At 40.7% G+C, this 14088-nt stretch overlaps 1 protein-coding gene and 1 long non-coding RNA gene across 2 annotated transcripts in view; both read left to right on the forward strand.

The window, feature by feature from the left end:
- The window catches only part of macrod1 (mono-ADP ribosylhydrolase 1), a 273972-nt gene that overhangs the window by 164708 nt on the left and 95176 nt on the right, over positions 1 to 14088 (forward strand). The window lies entirely within an intron of this gene.
- Positions 7639 to 9084, forward strand: LOC129162877 (uncharacterized). Its single transcript, XR_008562864.2, has 3 exons — positions 7639 to 8240; positions 8420 to 8533; positions 8915 to 9084. It is a non-coding gene; the product is annotated as an uncharacterized lncRNA (long non-coding RNA).

Below are 14088 nucleotides of genomic sequence, written 5' to 3' on the forward strand. Positions count from 1 at the left end.
ATTAGAGGCTTTGTAATCAGTTAATCTTAATTAATCACATTTTAATTGGTCAAGAAAATTTTCCCCAAAAGCTATTTTTCCTATCAAAAATAATGAGGTAGAGAATAAAAAAAAAGGCGTGCTCATTAAATTTGTAAGCTCACACTCTTTCAATTTCTAAAAATGCTTTTAAATTGTACATCTATAACAGGAAAATAAAGTTGTTTTGAACTGCTGCTGCACGGTCTTTGTAAAGAATGCTGCTGGCATAGGATGGAGCTATTCCAGATGCTACAGCCTATGTCTTCATGTTTGATTGGTCAATTCAGGTGACTGATACCTTTTGGATTGTTAAGCCTGCCGCACACGAGAGCAAACTTCTGAGCAAACAGCCTTGAATGACTGTTGGCTCAGCATACCTCGCTGTGTGCGCCAAATTTTCACAGAGTTTTCTGCCTCACGAGACGCTGAGGTGAAAATAAAACCGGTTTGATATTTTTCGCCTCACGAGGGGTAAAATAACATTGTGTGCACACTACGTGAGCTGCCGGCTGAGCTGAACTATTCTAGTGGCCAGTCAAAGCGCTTTCTCCGCTCACATGATTCCAAGATACCAGCCCCCTGTCTTCATGTCAGAAAAAATAAACAAAACAGAGACAGAGTTGGAAATGGAGCAAATGCTTCTACTTGTTTTGTTGATTAGGCGTCGCCGCCACCATCATTTCAAGATTATGAGAGTACGGGTACGGTGGCTGCAAAGAAAGGCCAGGCAAGGAATTTATGCCAATCTACTCCAAGAGATGCACCTTGAAGACCCAGATTCCTTCCGACAGTAGCACCGACTGGATCCTGAATCCTTCAAGAGGGTAGTGGAAACAATGGGCCCATGGATCCGCAAGGTAACGTTTTGTTTATTTTTCTGACATGCAGACAGGGCAGGGGGCTGCATCTGATTACATCTTTGAATCATGTGAGCAGAGAACACGCTTTGATTGGCCACTAGAATAGTTCAGCTCAATCTGGAGTTCACGTAGTGCTCACACGAGGAGTTTCTACCCCCCGTGAGGTGAAAATATCAAACCGGTTTGTCGAAAACTCTATGAAAATTAGGCGCACACAGCGAGGTATCTGCTGAGCGAACAGTCATTCGAGGCCGTTTGCTCAGCAGTGCGCTCTCGTGTGCATCAGGCTTTAAGGCCAATAGAATGAAGCGTTACTCACCAAAATTGGATTGACAGCTCAGTCATCCAATGAGACTCATCATAACACAGATGTACACAAACCAGGAAAAAGAGAAGTCTTACTGGATTTTTGAGTTGTAAGCCTGTTTTTTGGTCAAAATGGTTGTGTTTTCCATCTAAACTGCTCTGTGTCAGTTTGACACAATGATAATAAGGTCTGGATAAAACAAACTTTTCAAGGTGAAACATCAAGGGTAAAACACTTTTTGGAGATCTGCTGGGAAAAAACAATTTCTGTTTTTGTTGCTCTCTGATCTCTGTCTCTGTGAATTTCTATTTGTATAGTATTGGGAGATACATATTTAGCTTCAAAATGGGTGGATGTGTGTGTAAAATTAGATTTTTAGCAGTGTTAGAGACAGAAATTAAGGCAAAAACACTCATGCATGTAGCAGGATTGCTGATCAATCAATTGATTGTAGTGTTAAATGTGTTTGAAGCCTGGTCTTGAGCCAAAGTTCTGAAGTTTTTGTAGAGATGCAGCTTGACTATATTTATTGATATTTAAGGCATATATTTAGCTGCTAAATTTCAACCCCCCCCCCCCCCCCCCCCAAAAAAAAATTTGGGGGCAAGCAAATGTTTCATTTTTATAAACGCTTATTTTTTGCCAATTATCGTAATTAACGTGTTAAATTCAACAAACCTAGTAAATGTATTTTCTTGTTAATGAGCCAACATTTCTTGTATTTTTAAGTAGTCTGGATCTGTTGCTCATCGGGTTTTTCAAAGGGTTTCTTATGGCTTACCTGGCCTTTTCCCCGATGAGAAATAGGCGCAATTTCACCGCAAGCTCAGCAGAGCATCCCTTTGTTGGTTCCAAACCGCAAATCCTGCGAGGTCATGAAATCACCAGAAAACTCAAAACTATTCATGATTTTGCCAGTTCACATGGTAACAAGCTAGGGAAAAGACGGCAGCATGTATTCAAAATGTCTGGTGTTTATTTTTGGTTCTGCTTAGCTCGACTGTGGACGTTTCACAGGAAATGACGTAATAATTTTTTAGTAGTTACGTGTTTCAGGAAATCTGAATGGGTTTTTCAGTTTTATAAGTTGTTGGATGTTTTCTGCTGCTTCTGTTTGGTTTCCTTCTGGTCCCTTCTGAACTGCTGAGCTTGACATGTTCTGGAGTAAAAAATCGACTCAAAGAATAAAATAGATTAAGTATGACATTTACTTAAAACTATTACCAGAAGAATTTGTGAAGTTTAGATTTTAAGTTAGATCTCTGGCCATTTTGTTGCTAGCAAGGTAAACTTTGATTAGCACCTTTAGCACAGTGACTGCTACCCAAATTGCTTCATAAAGTGAAATACAATCAAACTGTACATATACACGATTGAATGGAATTTCTTAAAAGATACAGTTTTAAATGTTTTATAGACTGCAATGATATGCAGCACTGGTTCATCCATTGAGTTATGTACCCTTTTATACTTTATTATTTCATAGAACACAGTTCAGTAGTTTCCCAAACAAAACAATGGCTTGAAAGTTAAAAGAGGCAAAGACATGAGGATAAATGACAAAGCTGCCAACGTCATAATGAAATTATTAAAAATCGTTGTAGGAAAACCCCAAAACAACTACCAAGATCCCTTTAAAAGATTAAACCTTTGACTCATTGGAACATAAACAATACCAGTTTACAACACTGTTTCTTAGATCATGTCTAACTTTTATTGAATATAAGTTAAAGCCTTAAACTTAACTATCTTGTATACAAATACAAAACAAAAACATCACAGTTTACTGTGTGACTGAAACAAAGGGAGAAGCAGTAATTCAGATGTATTTTGAGGGGGCAGCAGTAGCTCAACAGGTTGAGCGGGTTGTCCAGTAATCGGAAGGTTGCAGGTTCGATCCCGGCCTCGAACAGAGAATTCTGCTGTTGTGTCCTTGGGCAACTTAACCCACCTTGCCTCCTGGTGGTGGTCGGAGGGACCTGTGGCGCCTGTGCTCGGCAGCCTCGCCTCTGTCAGTGCGCCCCAGAGCAGCTGTGGCTACATCGTAGCTCATCACCATCAGTGTGTGAATGTGTGTGTGAATGGGTGAATGATACACTGTGGTGTAAAGCGCTTTGGAGTCCTTACTCTGAGAGGTGCTATACAATGCGGGTCATTTATCATTTATTTATTTGATGTTATCTTGGACACAGAGTCCTCTGGGCTACAGAGGACAGGAACCATCTGTCTCATCAGCATGCAGTTCAAAAGGGCAACGTCTGTGATGCCACACGAGTATTTTAATTCTACACAACACGCCACATTAGTTAGAAGTTAGCTTGTGTGTATGTTTGACATTTAAATACTGTAAAATATCGAGACCCTGGATAAATATCATCTTCTAGGTCACCATATGTCACCATTGGGATGTGTGGAGCGCTGACACATTTTTCCAGTTTTGAGCACTAATCCTCCCTTTGGTATCAGTCCTTAGTTAAACCTAAACACTCTAACATTAAGAAGACAAACCTATTTGCTGCGTTTCAAGGCATGGTAAATAATCTTCAAGGTTGGAAAACTGCAGTGTCTCATTTCATTTGGAGCAGTCATGGAAAACGTCAGCGCAGTGTAGCACGGAAGCATCGGTTTCCCTTCTCCAAACCAACAAATACCTTGTTTGGATGCTATTATGGAGAAGCGTCTGACATTTAATACCAGGAGTGTATCAAATTAAATATGAGTGGATAATTCTTGCAGTTTTGAACCAAAAGAAAATATCACTTACACATTGAGCTCAGCTGAAGTGCTACCCTTCAGTGGAACATTTCAGCTTTTCTCTTTTGTCCTCTGAAGTGATTTTAAGTTGGACAAGTTTTCAACAGCTCTCAAAATGTATGGTGCACTTTTTACTCCACACCAAAAAGCAAACCTAAACGGTGGCTAGTTGGGACTAAATACAGAGAAATTCAGTCAGCGTGCAGAGACAAAAGCAGGAAGGCTAGAGGTAAAACTATGAAAACAACTCATCTAATATTTGCAAAAGGATGCATTAAATTAAAAAATGTATTATCACACAATGCAACTAATTGAAAATTTAATTGTTAATTAACTATATGACTAGTTAAAGAGGGACTGCACACCATCAGAAAATGTAACTCCCCCCCTAGTCAAGATTTGGAAAAATGCCATGAAAATGGGCATTGCCAGGAGGTAAGTAAGTAAGTAAACTTTACTTGTATAGCACCTTTCCCAGGCATAAGCCACAAGGTGCTTGACAACATTTTAAAAGTTTCAACAAGAAAAGAGAAAATAAAAACTGTGAATTAAAACAGTACATAAAAACAATTAATAAAAAAATATAAAAACATATCATAAAAGGCCAAGACCACACAGAAAACATAACAGGCCGAAAATAACTAGACGGATGCCTGGACAAATAAATGAGTCTTAAGCTCGCTCTTGAACTTGTCGACAGAATCAATAGAACGCAGAGTGAGGGGTAGGTTATTCCAGAGCTTAGGAGCTACAGCTTTAAATGAATGGTCACCTCTAGTGCGATAGTAAGTGCGATGAACTTTAAGCAGATTAAGATCCCCACTCCTCAGAGCCCGCATAGGGGTGTAGGGTTGGATCAGTTCTCTAATGTAGGAGGGAGCTTGTCCATGCAGGGCTCTGAAAACCAAAACCAAAATCTTAAACTTGAACGTAAAAGACACAGGCAGCCAATCAAGTTCCTTTTGGATGGGGGATATGTGAAACCTCCTATTCGTGCGCATCAGGATTCTTGCAGCAGAGTTCTGCACTAGTTGCAGACAGTGGAGCTCCTTGTTCAGACTAGAAAGCAAACTATTACAATAGTCTAAACGGGATGACACAAAGGCATGAATGAGGAGCTCCAAATCATTTCTTGACACCGTACGTCTAAGTTTCGAGAAGTTCCTTAGTTGAAAAAAGCAGTTTCTCGTTAGCTGCTTACAGTGCTGCACGAAAGACATTTCACTGTCAAAGATTACCTCTAAATTTCTAAGGCTTAACTTCACAGATTGGCCCAATTCACCCAGGTACTGCTTAATCTCCAGGACAGAACCAACAGGGGCGTCCAAAGTTTCTGTTTTGTTAGCATTTAGCTGCAGGGGATTTTCATTAAGCCATTTCTTTATCTCCACTAAACAGTGGAGAAAAGAGTCTAACTTATTCAGCTCAGACTGCTTAAAAGAGCAGTATAGCTGAATGTCGTCAGCAAATAGGTGGAATGAAACGTCACTAAACCTTTGAATGATCTTATCCAAAGGGGTCAAATACAACAAGAAAAGAGCAGGACCCAGGACGGAGCCTTGGGGCACTACACTCAACAATTCTGCAGATTCTGACCTTATTTGGTTTGCTGTAACACTAAAGCTACGTTCTGATAAATAAGAGGAGAACCACTGAAGGACTGTCCCTGATAGTCCAATGTGGTCCCTCAGTCTCATCAGCAGAACCTGATGATCAACTGTATCGAAGGCTGAAGAAAGGTCCAAGAGAACCAGAACAGTGCGTTTTCCAGAATCAGCAGCCATCATAGGAGGCACTGAGTGGCATGGCCAAGTGTGGGGAATTTCCAACCTGGGAGGGAGGGGGAATGGAAGGAGACTGTACAGATGACGTGAAATTGTTCCAGCCCGTCAATCACAAGTTTAAAATGCAGTAGCCGCTGTTCTGCCACAGAGGGCAGCACTAAGACATTTTTAGACCTAGATTCTAGATTTAATCAAGTTTACACACACATGTCAAAAATGCACGGAAACAGAAAGATTGCATTTGTAAAAAACAATTATACAGTTAATTTGCAAAAAAAAAAAATTTTGGGTTAAGTTACTCTTTAAAGTTATGAACAGTATTGAGAACATTACTTTGAAAAAGTAATTAGCTAAAGTTACTGATTACTTTGTCAACAAAGTAACTCAGTTACTTACCAAGTTACAAAATTGTAAAGGTAACTAATTGCCGAGAAAATAACTATTTCATTACTTTTGTTCATTAAAGAATGTAAGAAAAATGGGTTCCCCTCTTAATTAAATGTACTTTATTTACTGTACATTACTACAATGCTGAAATATAAATGAGTAATAACTGGAATACAATAAAATGTATGTCTAAATTTTTTATAAAACCGAATAATTGAAATAAATGGGCACATAACTGGAGGAACTACAAGCAGGAACCTTACACTAGTCTAGACTATTCAGTCGTTTTGTGATATTTAACAACACCTCAATCAGCTAAAATTTATAATTGCAAATAGAAACACCTGTAAAGGTTCTTGAGCCATTAAATGGTTTCTCAGTCTTTTTCCAGCTTTAAATAATGCGTTTTTAGTAGCATTTCTGTTGCTGGTAATCTAGTGATGGTTAAATAAACAAATAATCATTTAAAATGACACTAGAAGAGGCACAAATCTAATGGAGGACTTAAATTTACTAACTTGGGTCAGACCCAAACACAGAAGAGCTGAAGCTGGATGATCAGTGATTGGTCATACAAACATAATGAGTTTATCTCTATGATTGAATAGATTCAGCTGGCATTACTTTAATTATTGGGTCAGCCTGATTGATAAGGGAAACATTAGCCATTACTAGTGTATTGGACTGACGTATCTCCCAAAGTTCCTTTATTACACATCAGAGTTATGAACTGCTGTATGAACAGTGTTTCCTTTTTGAGTTGTGGAGGAAGATTATTGTCTGGAACAGAGAAGACAAAAAGAACCAACTGACATGGCTCATGTTGACTTCTGTAGCATCAATTGAACTTTGCCTCGAATGATGGCAGTGGATTTTCTGCCTCGTCTTTTACATGAAGGGATTGTCTCATGGACCCCTATGAATGAAAACGCGACCCCCATTAACCTTCTGTTCCGCTCGCTTTTTGTGGACTTTTTGCAGCTACGCAGGTTTGATGTGTTGCGTCTGGATTTGTTCACAAGCGATTTCATTCATTTGCAGATGAAGCATGTGAAGATCAAAACCCATGCCTCTCTGGGCTACAAATATAGTTGGAGACACAAACAGAGGGGAAAAAAAGCACAATTTCTCAGTTGGTATAGCAGTAAATTTATTTTTTTTAGAATTTTGCATAGGTGAAAACTCAATAATTTGAGACATCTGTGTGATTTTCCTGTTGCAGTTTACCCCTCAAAGAGTCCTCATTATTGCTGGGGTTCACATGGCATTGCATATATGTCACCAAATGCAGATGGGGGTCCAGAAGTAGCCGGCGCTGGACAAAACACTACTTACTTTGGTGACTGGGCGTTAAAATGCTGAAATACTATGCGGTCTACGGTTATTACAATCACTCTAATCAGGACAACGAACGACATATGTTATTTGTGCTTCCTGAATGTAGTGCACCATAAATGGCTTAATTAAAGATAAAACGTACTGAAAGAAGGCTGCAGAAGTGGATCAGTAATCTACGGTTTACGACAGGAGCTGATACAGACAATGCTGGCGTTTACGGCAATTACTTTCTAACAGGTAAGAGATTACTGAATGTTTTATTAAACAGTTGCTTAGAGACAGCCATAAAACAACAGATTAACAGTTTTATACTGTTTTCACGTGTCCACGCTGCAAAAAGCTTTCAGAGGGTTTTTAGCAGTTAGCTTAGTGTTGTAACGTGGCATTTATACCTCATTGAAATCAAACTAAGGCTGCCACAATTAGTCGACTCGTCATGACGACGTCGACAAATGAAACAGTGAACTATTAATTTAATAGTCAACACGTCATTTATTTTATAAACATTTTTTTTATCTCGCCTGCTGCAGCACGTTCGGCAGTTGCTTCTTGTTTCTGCTCAGCCCAGTGGCTCAGCCGCCGCTTTATCTCCGAGGCGCATGCGCAGTAGTGGCCATCCAGATCAGCCTTTGTCACCAGAGACAGAAAACATGTGAGCACAACAACAAAGGAAAGGCATGTAGAGTGCAAGTTCTGCAAAGTTAAACTCTCCTTTCACAGCAGCATATTGGCGATGCACGAGCACCTTAAACGGAAGCATGTCATGGCGGAGAACAAAGAGTCACCTCGGTAAGTCTACCTCTTGTTAGCTGCTAACATCAACAGAGAGTTACTTGTATTCATAGGCGTAGCAACCCCAGTAGTGGAGGCAATGGTATTACCTTTAGAACACGTTTGTATGTCACATATTTTTGCTCTAATTGATTAATAGGCTCACTCATGATTTATTTCATCCCACTATGTTACAGTGTTAATAAACGTGCTCCTCTTCAATGGATGAGTTTGTTACGTGCACACCTCAGCAAGCTACTGTCCTGACTGAGGCCATTGTGAGCAGGCTGGACACAAGCCTCCTGTCCATGGTCAGTGATCAAGGTTTCAAACAGATCATTAAGCAGTTTAACCCAGGATGCCACGACAACTACCTACCTATTAGCCTGATCCCATTTCATCACCATGGTGGTAAAGAAAGATGAAACAACCTTTAAAGTGTGTGTGTGCGCACGCACAATGCATCGCGTCTTTGTCTCTGTTTCTCTCTAAACATAAATAAAATAAACATTAGAATATAATGCGTTTTATGGTAAAATAAGAAGGTTGCTGATGGAGCAATCAAGAAACTAATATTTTTGAAGGATAATACATTTTCTTTGAGTAAACTCTTAACCTACGTTATTTGATATAACAGAATTATTAATTAGGCAAATAAACTAACTTTAATATATTTTATCTTTATGATAAAGCAGACCCTCAGAGCTGTCGATGATCCCCTGACTGCTAACGTGTGGACCAGCCGTGCTACAGAGGCGTACCTTGGTGTCTCCTGCCATTTCCTGAGTTAAGATTGGAAGATGAAGCGCTTAAACCTTGCCACCATGCCTCTTGTGAACACAAGTCATTTTTGTGTGCAGTTTATTTTTGGTTTTAGGTGTGTACCTCCATCTGACTGTAGCATTTGTATTAACAGGTTACAAAGTGAATTAAAAGTTGTTTGATAAGCAATAATCTTGTCTTTATAATGAGATGGCACATAGCTGATCACACTTCAGACTAGAAGCTAATGATGGGTTATTAGAGCATCCTGGTGCAACAAACTATAGGGAGCCTAAGCCTCCCCCCTTTCCAGTCTTCATTACCCTCTGTTTTTCTTTGTGTCTGACTTGATGATGTCACTTTTGTGATGTGTATTTGTAGTCAATCAATCAATCAATCAATCAAAAATGTATTTATATAGCATTTTTCATACAAATGATGCAACTTAAAGTGCTTTACAGATAAAAATGACCCCATAAAACCTATATTCCATCCCTTTCCCACCCATATAAAAGTTATTAAAAAATTATAATTCTATTCAAAAATACTTTATTAATCCCAGAGAGAAAGCAGCCCATTTCCCAGGTACACACACACACACACACACACACACACACACACACACACACACACACACACACACACACACACACACACACACACACACATACACACAGACACACACACACACACACACACACACACACACACACACACACACTCGTATGCATAGCAGATAAATCAACAAGAGTAAACATTTGGCCAAGTTCAGTTGGCTCAGGTAATGAACAACTCGCCATCAGGGGAGCCATCTGCCTCTACAGCAGCAGTTCCACGGCAGCAGCCGAAGCACCGACCCCGGGCACCCAGGGATGGAGGGCAGAAACCCCCACCATCCCCAAGCACTCGCAGGGAGCGTCCAGGCAGCCGCCGCTGACCACCAGCCCCGAGGCAGAGGGCTCCACAGAGGAAACACTGGAACGAATAAAATAAATAATATGTAAAATAAGAGCTAGTAAAAATAACTAATACAAGTAGATTATGGAGATAATAAAACAATAAAATAGAAATGTGTAATAAAACTTAACTGTAAAAAAATAAACAGATGAATAAAAACAAGAATGCAGTTCAACAGACTAAATAAATAGTGATCAGTTAAAAGCTGAAACAAAAAAGGTGGATCTTGAGCCTGTTTTTAAAAATGTGAACATTCTTTACGGTCCTGAGTTCCCCCGGCAGCCCATTTCATAGGCGAGGGCCATGATAGTTAAAAGACGCCTCGCCGTGAGTATGTGTCCTGAAATCACGAGGAGATGGCTGCCGGAGGAGTCAACACATTATCACACCCAAAGCGTCAAAATATGACGATTAAGGAGCCCCAGCGCATCGGGAGAGGACGCGCTGGAACACGCAGGGACACGTGTCACCGGGGGCGTCAGTATCCGACACCCGCGGTGGCACGGACATTATTCCTCGAACCTCTAGCGACCTAACCTTCCCCTCACCCCCATCCTAATCGAGGGTTCGTATGGTAAAAGCAATTCAGAAAGATAAGAAGGCCCAAGACCATTAAGACACTTAAAAACCATTAAGAGAACCTTAAAATCGATCCTGTAATGTACAGGGAGCCAATGCAGCGATTCTGGAGTGATGTGCTCCCGCTTCCCGGTCTTCATCGGGACCCGTGCTGTAGAATTTTGTAGAATTTTTAAACCAGAAATACTCTTTTTAGGAAGACCAGAAAGCAGGGCATTACAGTAGTCAATTATATTAGTGATAAAAGCATGCCATAGCGTCTCCATATTGGCCCGAGAGAGAAAGGGGCAGACTCTGGTGATGTTCTTTAGATGATAAAAGCCTATTTTGGTTATGCTTTTAATATGAGGGATAAAAGTTAGCTCAGAGTCAAAAATCACACCCAGGTTCTTTACTTGTGAAGAAGGATTAAAAGACATTGATTTTAGTTTTGGTAAAAATTTCTCTCTCTGAGCCTCAGGACCGATGACTAAAACTTCTGTTTTGTCCTGGTTGAGCTGGAGAAAGTTTCCTGCCATCCAGGAATTCAATGTCTAAAATACAGTTAAAAAGTGCATCCAGTGGCTGTGTGTCACCAGGAGACACGGAGATGTACAACTGCGTGTCGTCAGCATAACTGTGAAAGTCAATCCCATGTCTTCTTATCACGCCGCCAAGAGGGTGCATATAATGGTCTAAAATTGAACCCTGGGGCATACCACTTGTGATACTTTGGATCCCAGAAGAACAGGTATCCAAAATTACCATATAAGTCCTGTCTGTGAGGTAAGAAGTGAACATCTATGAACAGCACCGGATAGCTCATTCTACTTAACCGAGGGAAATAGTCCTGGACTTATTTTCACACAAAACCTAAAATAACATTCTCCTTGTTTGAAAATAAGTGCGTTCCTGGTGTCAAAATGTGTGTTTAAAATTCACGGACATCGTATGTGAAATCCATGGCACATAACAAGCGGAATTAGAAAATAGCGTTTTAAGCCCCATTGACTTGCATTCATTTTTTTGTTTTTTCCGGGGACCCATGATGCGGAAGTAGATGGGCATGACTTAGGCTCCCTATACTTTTATGCATGACACGATTAGTTGACTAATCGTCAACAAAACTGGCGATTAGTCGACTAATAAAATAGTTGTTAGTGGCAGCCCTAAATCAAACGTACCAGAAATTTGGATTTAAAAATGCATAAGAAATTGGTTACAGTAGATCCTACCACATACTGATCATTAGCATTTGCGATAGCGTTATTATCATGAGTAAAAAAAAAATAGCACAACTCACTACTTAACTGAGAAAAAACAAGAAGATTGTCATTTAAATCGTCATCACTAAAAGCTTAACCAACCTGAAATAAACTAGCTGTAGGCTTCCAGGCTTGTAAAAGTCTTTCGTTTGGTTTGCAGTGTAATATGAGGAAGGCAGCACAAGGTAGTTTGTTGCTAATCGCTTCAGCCCTGGGCAAATCCTCCACAGCGTATGAAAAGTGCGACTTTTAAAACTATATGGGTCATAACCTAAAAGAAGATGTATTTTTTCGCTATATCGCGTGTGTGACAGCTCATTTAAAGCCTTAGTAAAATCGCTTTCATCCATCGTGCTGTTGTATCTCTGTGCTTTGTTGTAGAGCAAACACTTCCTGCCCCGGGCAGGAAGTCTGCATGGCTGCAGACATCAAGTGAGTCACGTGAATGAAACCCGGCAATAAGGTCAAGCTGTGACTGCTTAAACATTGTCACAACTTGGCTTTTTAAGTCACCAAACCTCTCCTTAAATGAACTCTTATACCTCCAACTTTGACTCCCAGAAACTAGACTCAAAAGGGTGTTGGTCTTCTACAACAGCTCTGTGACCATTTTCATAGAAAACCTTCTTGAGTGAGTTTTGAGTGTGATCACAATTCTTTAAACACACAAGCAAAGCCCGCCGACTCGCATGAGGAAATAGAGAACCCTAGTGAATGTTTAGAGACATTTTGGAGACTCCCATGCAAAATGCCGTTTGGAATTTATCAACGATGGGTGAAGACCAATGAGATGCTGGCTTTGCAGATTCAAACTGAATCACAGATATTAAGCTTTCAAGGAAGTGTTGTCTTGTTGATAGTGTATCCAGATGCAAAATTAGTTGGTCGTAGGTTGCAGATTCATAAACTTATTTTAAATTTTTCTTAGAATTTTAAAATTCTGTCATAGTTTTTTTAAGCAGTAGCTCAGGAGGTAGAGCCGTAATCGGACGGTTGCAGATTCAACCCCGGCTCTGACGAGGGAATGCTGTTGTTGTGTCCTTGGGCAAAACACTTTGCCTTATGGTTGAGGTCCGAGGGAACCAGTGGTGCCAGTGTTCGGCAGGCCTCACCTCTGTCAGTGCGCCCTAGGACAGCTGTGGCTACATTGTAGCTCATCATCACCAGCTTGTGAATGTATGAATGACTGATTGTATTGGGAAGGGCCTTGGGGGCTTTTTCAGTTTTCCAAAGGACATTTCCGGTGAAATGATGATAATGACATCAAAAGGAGCCAGTTTAGGTGGTTAAGGCATCTGGTTAGGATGCCTCCCTGCTGAAGTTTGAAAGGAAGACCCAGGGGATGCTGGAGAGACAATTTTTCTCGGATGGTTGGGAAACACCTTGGTATTCCTCCGCCGGAGCTGTCCCAAGTGACTGAGGAGAGGAGAGGGAAGTCTGGGCCTGCCTGACCCCAATAAGCAGAAAATGGATGGAAGGAAGTATTCTGCAAATGAAATTTCAAGTCAAATGATTTCAAATACTAGCCTGGCCAATAGGAACTCTCCTATTCAAAAACCTCACCCCCATAGAATTCTAACCGAGCCAATCAGCGCTGAGCAGCTGACGTCACACACGTCAACAATCATTTTCTCACAAAAACGAAGATGGCGTCTGAAGCGGAGTTCGCTGTGGCTCTTTACTCTGTTCTAAACAACTTGGGCATGTCATTAAAACCACAAGTAGAGACACTGAAAATCTTTCTTCTAAAGAAAGATGTATGCTCCGTCGCCAGATGCCATTTTTTACTACAGCTAAGACAACTAGTGTCGCACAATTCAGTCGGCCTTTCCACCTTTTTTCACATTTGTTATTTTTGAGCTGGGTAGTCCTGTCTCTCATGTGCCTCTCTGCCTGTGAGTAACCAGACTTGTTCTCTGTGTAGAACAGACAGAGGACAAGTCTAGCAGGCCAGGCTAGACAAACACAACATGATTTCAGTCATCACAGCAACCAAAGAGTCATTTTCTAAATATGTTTGCTCCTTTTAGGTAAACCCATAGATTCATACTCCTTCACTGTGGTTAACTGGTCAGAACCTGTTTCAGACCCAGGCAGCTGTGAGATCCTGCTCCTGGGCCATGGGGATGTGAAGCAGGCACCGTCTAGCCTGGCAAGCCAGACTAAATAAATGTATTATTTAGTCTGGCCATGCTCCATTGACGGCTCTCGGTTGTGGGGCGGGTTCTACCGTTGTCTTTCAAATGATCTCCGCATTCCACTGGACAATGAATGTGACATACTCTTGTTTCACTCTGTTGCATCATCCCACCCACCAGGCATAT

The sequence above is a fragment of the Nothobranchius furzeri genome, chromosome 1, assembly GCF_043380555.1.
Source record: "Nothobranchius furzeri strain GRZ-AD chromosome 1, NfurGRZ-RIMD1, whole genome shotgun sequence".
NCBI lineage: Eukaryota > Metazoa > Chordata > Actinopteri > Cyprinodontiformes > Nothobranchiidae > Nothobranchius > Nothobranchius furzeri.